The following is a 9,893-nucleotide window of genomic DNA, read 5'->3' on the forward strand; positions in this document are numbered from 1 at the left end:
AGATTGGCAGATATACTGCGACAGTTAACCAAAAAAACAGAGAGCGTGGGCGTAACAAAAGTCCAGTTTCTACAAATAAATGGGCGATATCTTATTGAAGGATCGCTAGCGGTATCGTGCAGATAGACACGATCTTAATAAAGCACCATTTTTGGTTTTTGTAGACAATTTAATAAGTGGGTCCGGCATATATCTCTACAGCACTTAAAATGATTAATATTAATTGTTTGTAAATAGTTATTCATTTGTATGAATAGCAGAATATATGGACCGGTCCAAGAAAACGAACAGTGGAGAATAAGATAAAACCACGAGATCTACCAGCTCTTCGCAGAAGCAGACCTGGCAACAGCAATAAGATTAGAAAGACTTAAATGGGCCGGGCATTTGCAGAGGTTGGAAGAGTCAAGAGGATTTTCAACCAAAAACTGGAAGGTAAAAGACCGGTTGGAAGACCAGGGAATAGATGGGCAGACAAAATCCAAGGAGACGCTCGATCCATGCTCGGAACTCCAAACTGGAAAAAGGCGGCGGAGGACAAGTATGGCTGGAGGAAGAAAATAGAGGAGGCCAAGACCCGATTTGGGCTGTAGCGTCATTGGAAGGATGGATGTACTAAGGGCGTTAAAGAGAACATAATGTCCTGAAGTCGGCCTATGGTGCATACAATGTTTTATGTTTCACCTAATTCAGCAATTATTTACTGTTTCTGGCATTGAAAAGTAAGGTATACCTTTACCGGTATGTAGTTTACTGTTTATTTTACCTGAATGACGTGACTTTGATAGTCCTGTCCGTCAGTGAAAATGGCAAAAGCTGGACGAAATTTTAGAAAATATAAAAGAAAATGCAGCAAAAACTAACGAAAGTTTATTACAAAAAAAGTCAAGGTAAGGAATACATAGTTTTTATAGCATGAAAGAATAAAAATGCCATTGCTAATATTAAAGTTTCAGGGCGTTATAATAACGCCCCCCTATAATGCCCTCAGGTTGTTATGAACATTATAACCTACTCTTAGAATAAATTTGATATATGCAATATCTGGGCAAGTCTAACTACACCGAGGACATCATCAAAACCCAAAAAATAACCGTAATACGGAATTTGGAAAATTTTGAGTGCTATTAAAAAAACGATTAGACTTAAGGAAAATTTGAAAGAGACCAAAAAATTTCCAAAAAAGAGTTCCAAAAATGGCAGAAATACGGAATTTTCAAAACTTGGATGCAATTTCCAAAAAAAAAAAATCAAGTTGAGTACCTCGGAAACGGTTAGAAAAGGCCTTCTTGCAACTAAATGGCTGGGTTTACACTAGTTTCAGTTAGTGAGAGTATGCGAAAAAACAGTTTAACACCAACATTTGGATCTGTTTACAGTTACGGAAACCCCAAAAATGTCAGAGATATAAAATTTTCAAAATTTAATGCAATTTTGAAAAAAACATAAAAAGCGAGTATCTCGAAAACGGTTAAAGTTACGAACATTTTGCAAGGAACTGTAAGTGTTGACAAAGCCTCTTTGGGCCTTTGGCCTCTTTGCGTGTAAATGACTGGGTTTATGCTAGTTTCAGATACTGAAAACGAGTTAAACGCAGTCACTACTGAACGTTAATTTCATAAGTAACGGTTTTCCTTTTTGTTTTTTGAATACTCTGTATATGTTCAATCGTGTTGCGGTCATGTTTACAAAGAGTGTGTGTTACCGACACTTTTCAAGAACTGAAGAATGGGCTGGAGAAACTTATTGTGGAGCGAAAATCAATGGTAAACGATCAAGAGGAAGGTCTCCAACGCGCTGGGTGAATCAAACCAAAGAAATGACTAGTCACGGTGTGCAAGAATGTTGAAAATTGAGACATGATATCTTCTTACTGCCTCGAGAGTAAAAGGACAACAGCAGCACTCCTGTAGCAGCATTTGTAATTTCCGTCTTTATCTTTTTAAAAAAAAATTATATAAAAATACTATTTTATTCATGTTCTCATGTTCCTTCCACTTTCAAAATATAACTTATTTCGCTTTTGTACTTCACTGAACCGACCGCGTTCCGGACAGGCTTAAATTCCGGGCGCGAGAAACGTTTCCGGCTTTCCGGAAGTTACCTAAATGCTTTGCAACGGGAGCGGTTGCATGTGGGATTGTACAATAATATTTACACTCTAGTTCAAGACCCTCCAATCCCTTATTTTACTGACTGACCGAATGAAATCATTACGGAAAATGCGAAATGGAAAAATATACTAAATAGTATACTATTCAACGAGCATGTAATAAGAGCTATTACTCATTCAGAGCCTAAGACGAGGCACACAAAACCTATTAGGTAAGTGTTACCCTAAGCAACCAGTAGTGTAATTTTAAAAATAAGCAGAAATAAAGATGCAACTGGTATGAGTTAATATTTCCCAAAATAGACAAGGTAAGAGAAGGAATGGCATTAGAAACCTAAGGGAAAAAATTCTTAGTGTATTTGCATCCGAACATGACATGAACATTGGAAATAACAAACACTTTATATGAGCTACCAGACAGACGACTATACCTACACCTGGACTTCTCCCGGAGACGATGGCCGGAGAAGACCAGATAGATCGTATCTTAATAAATAAACAGCGATGAAAACATACTCGGGTGCAAACATCCATGCGGACCACAATACACTTATCCGAAAAAAATTAAGATCATAAAAAAGCCAAAACATAATCTTAGCAAACTTAAGAACGACACAGTGAGGAACCAAGTCGAGGAGTACATCAACGATAAATGCAGATTGATTGCGGAGCAGACTGATAACACAGAAGAACAAATAATGATACTTGCTGAAACAACAACTAATCTCAGAGATGAGTACTTGAACAATTATGGAGCGAAACATAAATCATGGATGAGAAAAGAAATTTTGATACTCATGGAAGAACGGAGAAAACCAAAGAACAGTTTCTCAACATAATAATTCGTGAAGCTAAAAAAATGATTGGATAAGAAATGCCAGGTAATAGAAGTTTTGCAAAGCAGATCAGATTAGAGAAGTTACATGTTGGAAAAGCAAGAGAGCTGATTGTAGATAGAAAAGATATGAGATTAACTTTGAACAGTTTTTTGATGAGACAAGAGACCTCGTTATCATGAGAGATGAAGTTAAAGCTCCTTTTAATACTCTAAGGGACTGAAAGGCTCCATGGCCGGATGGAGTACATTCGAAACTCCTCAAGCTTCTTGACGATGAGCATTACATTCCTGACTGTCATTTTGAATAACATCTACAATATTGGGAACTGAATTTATAATTTTACCAAAGAAACAGGGAGTCAAAGCGTGTGGTGACTACAGAACAACTAGTCTTATGAGTCATATGCTAATGCTGTTCCTCAAAATCATTTATCAAGAATTTATAGAATCTGCGAAGAAAAATTGTCACATACCCAATTTGAATTTATGAAGAGCATGGGTACAAGAGATGTACTTTTCTGTCTACAAGTATTGTTCCAGCACTGTAGAGATATGAACTGTTATATTTTTGCCTTGACTACCAGAAGTCGTTCAATGGAATAAAACACGAAAAAATAATTGACGTCTTGATGAATACGGCGATTGATGATAAAGTTGTAAGGATCATCCAAAACCTTTACTGAAATCAATCAGCTACTATTAAAATTAATTTATAACACAGTTGTCGAAGAGACAGACAAGGTTGTATCCTGTTGCCACTCATATTTAATCTATACTCGGAGGAAATCTTTAAAGAGGCCTGATGAGAATACCGACATAGGATTTTTGATGAATGGAGAACGAATAAACAACATCCAGTACGCAGATGATATAGTGGTTTCCACTGACAAAATTGACGAATTACTAGAACTAATAAACAAAATAAAAGACGTCAGCAGTAAATATGGTTTAGAAATTAACATCAGTAGAACCAAATTTATGGTAATCAATAGACACCTGAAGGAAAACACGGCTTAACAATCAACAACACCCCAATAGACAGAGGAGCACAGTTCATCTATCTGAGAACTGTAATGAATTATAATTGGGACCACTCACTGGTCAGGTGTAGAATAGAGAAAGCAAGGACCGCCTTCAACCAAATGGCTAAACTGTTTAAAAGTCGATAACATCGATTCTTTTCCTTAATGGATGAGACAAATTTGAACTTATTTTGTCTTCGAACTAGGGGCAGAACTGGTTTCAGAGCAATTCAAAAATTACCAGCGTCCAGAGGACCTATTTAAACTGCTGGTTGGCAAATGAATAATGAGAATAAGATATGGGAAACCATCTGCAGGATCTTGTGGTAGTATGTGATAATGCACCCTGTCACTCTACTTTAGAGGGTGTGTTTCACGGAACAGATGCTAGTCTGTTACGTTTAGCACCTTACTAAATGCTAAACCCAATAGAGACCATTTGGTCAAAAATAAATAAAATCGTTTGTAAAAACAAACTTAAGAACTCCCGATGTTATTGCTCCGGGAGTAGATGAGTAAAGGCTTCTTTAACTAGAACAAACAATCAATGCGGCCATTGAATCCGTTGTAGGAGGTCACTGTAGTAGAGCAGTTCAACATTCTACAACTTTTTATGAGGCTGTTCTAAATATGGCTGATGTTGTTGTTGGAACCTAAATTGTGTTATTTTAGTTATTAATTTAAGTTTATTAATTTATTAAAGTGCCTTGGAGTTTCAGAATTGGTAATTTTATCCACAGATAATGTATTTTGTGGAATTGCCTTTGAATGTTCTGAATTTTATTTGATGGTTTAGGAATTTAAATTGATTGTTTCCGAATTCCACTTGATGGTTTCTGAATTGCAGTTCCTTATTCTGAATTACGCTTGACCATTTCTGAACTACATTTGGAAATGGTGTAGACGACGTCCTTTCTTATAGTGACTCACCCGGTACAAATATATACTTAATATATAACTCTATCAAGGTCTACCGTAGTTTTATTCAAAAGTGTATTAGCGTCGTGAACAGCATCTAAATGAATCAATTTGCGAAACCAGACATAAAAAGAAATACAATAAAAGACACCGCACCAATTTGTCAACTTAATATTCCACCTACATACTGCGTTTAACAATCGATGTCCTTTTCGGTTTATACTACAAAAAACTATCTATTACTCATCAAAAACTTTTAAGGATAATCGATTCATTTAAACAGTTCTAGTCTAGCATCGATTGTTGTATAACTGAATCCACGAGTCCAGTTTACCAGTTGCATCCAGACTTTCAATAACGCCGTCTTTGAATGGGCATTGTCCCGCTGAAACAATATTATTCCTAACTTCATTTCGCATATATATCCCGAAACTGACCAGTGGCCATTCTCTATGCCAACTTATCTGAAGCCGAAGCTTTCGAATGGTTTTCTTTATCACTGGCCGCACAATAGTTTAGTACGTCTGCTTGTTGCCGGTCTTATTCTATGCGAATGTCAACGTTATACGATTTGATGCATGAAAGCTTAGAATTTAATAATATTGCATTAATATGTTAAAGCAACAACTAGGCTATGATAAGAAGTGTCTGACATGTGTAAGTGCAGTCACGTTACTGATAAAGTGAACAATATAACTATAAGAATTTTAGAATAAGGAAGAAACCACAACAATTTTGTAATAGTATATTTCATTACCAGTACAGAAATGAGGATTTTTCCGTGCCCGCGTGATAAATTCTTGTGTGAGGCGCAGCCGAACACGGGAAGTCATGCAAGAACGGAAAATCCATTTCTGGACGAGTAATGAACGATATTTTTTATTATACTTAGGTACCTGAAATCAACATAAACAAAAAATATCGCAAAAAATTATTAAGAAAATCGGGAATATTTATTTTTATTTTTAAAACAGTAAAAATGTAAGTACATACAACTCAAATTAACAAAAAAAATACAAGTAGGTAATTCTAAGAAAATTAATTTTGGACAGAACCGTTATTATTAATAGTAATATTTATTGTACAATTCGTATTATTGTTGAAGCTCAATCCCTTTTGCATTTCTTTTTGTTGAACTAAAGACTCTGCTAAAGATGTTGAAGCGGAGTGTTCGTGTGTGCTTTGGTTCTCTTGATTGACTGTTACAGATGTTGTAGTTTCCAAGTTACAAGGGCTAAACAACTTCCGTGATACTTCAATTTTTCTTTGTATGGACTCTTGTATATATCCTTCTGCTACATTGGAAGAAAGCCATCCTCCGTGTCTTTTCAAAGTGAGCAAATCACCGCCGTTTTCCACCAACATGGTTGCCGAAGAGCGCCTTAGCCCATGTCCGGTATATTCTTCGGGATTTTTTAGTTTTAGGTATTTTGCAACAAGTTTTGGAATACCACTGATAGTATGGCACCCAACATGTTGAGCGTAACATCTTTGGTTTCGGTATGCAACAAATAATCTTCTACTCTCCATATGTTTAGGGCGGAGATCTGCGTATTTACGGTAAATTGTACAGGGATCGAATTTGCAATTTTCATTGGTAATGGTAAAACTTCTTGACCTGTGAGTTTTTCCATCTCGTAAGAACACGACAAGGAAACGCCCATTATCTTCCACATCATCTAAACTCAAACGTATTAAATCATCTCTGCGGCATGCACCGAAGATGCCAAACACTAAAATTACTTTTGCTAGTAGATATTCTCCATCTGAAGCTTCACATAAAAATTTGGTTACTTGTTCTGCTGTAAGAATCTTGGATTTCTTTGGTATATATCCTACAGCTTGTCGTTTCAAAAAAGCAATCGTTTTGGATATTGATGGTGAGTATTTTCTTTTATTGCCAAACAACTCTTTAACATAGAGAATCGACTCCATAAAGTGGAGGATTTCATAGTGTTGGCTTTTTCAGAAAAACATACTAAAAGAATATCGTCACTCACAATTTTGATTCGTTTCTGAGTCCGCCATTCGGTAAAACTGTTATATTCTTGTTCATATCTCAACCTGGATTTCACTGGTAATAAATCTGCACTCACTTCTGCCGCTCGTTGTAAGATATTTTCGGGAATATCCCGATTTTCTTCACAATCTGAATTCATTTTTGCAAAATGTAAATAAATACATAAATACTTAATTTTCACTGACAGAAAATAAAATTTGTCATTAATAAATAAATCGTTGCTATAGACACATTACTCGTTTCTTTTTTTTCTTCGGGTTGCCATAGGATATCTAGTATCATGGATATCTATGTTTATTATTAAGCGCACGGAAAGAGGGATTGGGAAAAAATTTCCGTGCGCTGTTCCGAAAATGTCATATTTACTGTATTTTATAAACAGTTGAAAATGTAGTATTTTCTGTTAAGTATAATAATAGTATATTTCATTACCAGTACAGAAATGAGGATTTTTCCGTGCGCGCGTGACAAATTCTCGTGTGAGGCCCAGCCGAACACGGGAAGTCATGCAAGAACGGAAAATCCATTTCTGGACGAGTAATGAACGATATTTTTTATTATACTTAGGTACCTGAAATCAACATAAACAAAAAATATCGCAAAAAATTATTAATAAAATCGGGAATATTTATTTTTATTTTTAAAACAGTAAAAATGTAAGTACATACAACTCAAATTAACAAAAAAAATACAAGTAGGTAATTCTAAGAAAATTAATTTTGGACAGAACCGTTATTATTAATAGTAATATTTATTGTACAATTCGTATTATTGTTGAAGCTCAATCCCTTTTGCATTTGTTTTTGTTGAACTAAAGACTCTGCTAAAGATGTTGAAGGGGAGTGTTCGTGTGTGCTTTGGTTCTCTTGATTGACTGTTACAGATGTTGTAGTTTCCAAGTTACAAGGGCTAAACAACTTCCGTGATACTTCAATTTTTCTTTGTATGGACTCTTCTATATATCCTTCTATTACATTGGAAGAAAGCCATTCTCCGTGTCTTTTGCCGAAGAGCGCCTTAGCCCATGTCCGGTATATTCTTCGGGATTTTTTAGTTTTAGGTATTTTGCAACAAGTTTTGGAATACCACTGATAGTATGGCACCCAACATGTTGAGTGTAACATCTTTGGTTTCGGTATGCAACAAATAATCTTCTACTCTCCATATGTTTAGGGCGGAGATCTGCGTATTTACGGTAAATTGTACAGGGATCGAATTTGCAATTTTCAATGGTAATGGTAAAACTTCTTGACCTGTGAGTTTTTCCATCTCGTAAGAACACGACAAGGAAACGCCCATTATCTTCCACATCATCTAAACTCAAACGTATTAAATCATCTCTGCCGCATGCACCGAAGATGCCAAACACTAAAATTACTTTTGCTAATAGATATTCTCCATCTGAAGCTTCACATAAAAATTTGGTTACTTGTTCTGCTGTAAGAATCTTGGATTTCTTTGGTATATATCCTACAGCTTGCCGTTTCAAAAAAGCAATCGTTTTGGATATTGATGGTGAGTATTTTCTTTTATTGCCAAACAACTCTTTAACATAGAGAATCGACTCCATAAAGTGGAGGATTTCATAGTGTTGGCTTTTTCAGAAAAACATGCTAAAAGAATATCGTCACTCACAATTTTGATTCGTTTCTGAGTCCGCCATTCGGTAAAACTGTTATATTCTTGTTCATATCTCAACCTGGATTTCACTGGTAATAAATCTGCACTCACTTCTGCCGCTCGTTGTAAGATATTTTCGGGAATATCCCGATTTTCTTCACAATCTGAATTCATTTTTGCAAAATGTAAATAAATACATAAATACTTAATTTTCACTGACAGAAAATAAAATTTGTCATTAATAAATAAATCGTTGCTATAGACACATTACTCGTTTCTTTTTTTTCTTCGGGTTGCCATAGGATATCTAGTATCATGGATATCTATGTTTATTATTAAGCGCACGGAAAGAGGGATCGGGAAAAAATTTCCGTGCGCTGTTCCGAAAATGTCATATTTACTGTATTTTATAAACAGTTGAAAATGTAGTATTTTCTGTTAAGTATAATAAAAACTATTTTAAGCTTTAAGAACTTGCATCTGAGTATACTATTAATATTGTCAAATTACACATGAACTGAACCAAAACAGGGGTGGTGGATTAGGGTTCATTTACAGTGACCGGTTCGGGACACATCGACTGTCAAAGCTCAGTCCAGAACAATTATCGAAATCTGGTCCAGCACCTCTATAATTGAAACGCAAACACATACACATATTCGCTTATTAGTCAAATCAAAAGGCTCAATAACAGATACCGTTAGATCGCAAACCGAAGCCAGTCGGCCTGCCAAAATGTTCCCTTGATTTTCCCCTGGAATCGTTCGGGAATCGACGGCTGGACGGGCGTCGCGGCGCACATGGCGCCCTTTTACCACAAACCGAACTGCGTAATATGCTTAACACCTAAAACGGTTCGGCTGATAGATGTGTCTACATCGGTTATGACTGCAATTGATATTGTGGCAGGGCGATTCCCGTTCGGTGTTTGCGTTTTGCATTTGAAAGGAAAACAAATTGGAATCATCTACATTTACTTGACATCAGAAAAAATTGCTGATCATTGTCGCATAAATCTAGTACAGGGCAATTCCACACTAAGCACTTGGGTAGCCCAAAAAGAAACAGAAAATCAGAAGCTGTTATTTGGAAATTTCACCTTACAGACAGCCACATGTTTCTAACTTATACCATCTTTTTATTCAAGTGCCTATTAGTTTTGAATATTGGCGATCATCCTGAATATGATGACTTTGTTCACGGCTGCTTTAAATAGTTCGGTAGTTTTTGAGAAGCATGTTCTTAAGTTTTTAAGCCATGATATTCTTGTTCTTCCTGGTGGTCTTCTGTCATAAACTTTCCCTTGGAAAACCGACTTTGAAGGTGATATTTACTTTCGTTCCTCACAATATGTCCGAGGTA

At 35.9% G+C, this 9,893-nt stretch overlaps 1 long non-coding RNA gene across 3 annotated transcripts; it reads left to right on the forward strand.

The window, feature by feature from the left end:
* The first annotated feature begins 596 nt into the window (after positions 1 to 596).
* On the forward strand, positions 597 to 2,023 carry LOC145726736 (uncharacterized). 3 transcript variants are annotated; one of them, XR_014177654.1, is made up of 3 exons: positions 597 to 890; positions 951 to 1,500; positions 1,568 to 2,023. It is a non-coding gene; the product is annotated as an uncharacterized LOC145726736 (long non-coding RNA). The 3 variants fall into 3 exon arrangements; XR_014177653.1 differs by having other exon boundaries at positions 957 to 1,678; positions 1,728 to 2,023; XR_014177652.1 differs by having other exon boundaries at positions 598 to 890; positions 957 to 1,500.
* The last annotated feature ends 7,870 nt before the right edge of the window (positions 2,024 to 9,893 follow it).

Source organism: Ips typographus, linkage group LG3 (assembly GCF_016097725.1).
Source record: "Ips typographus isolate SLU linkage group LG3, UJ_Ityp_2.0, whole genome shotgun sequence".
Classification (NCBI taxonomy): domain Eukaryota; kingdom Metazoa; phylum Arthropoda; class Insecta; order Coleoptera; family Curculionidae; genus Ips; species Ips typographus.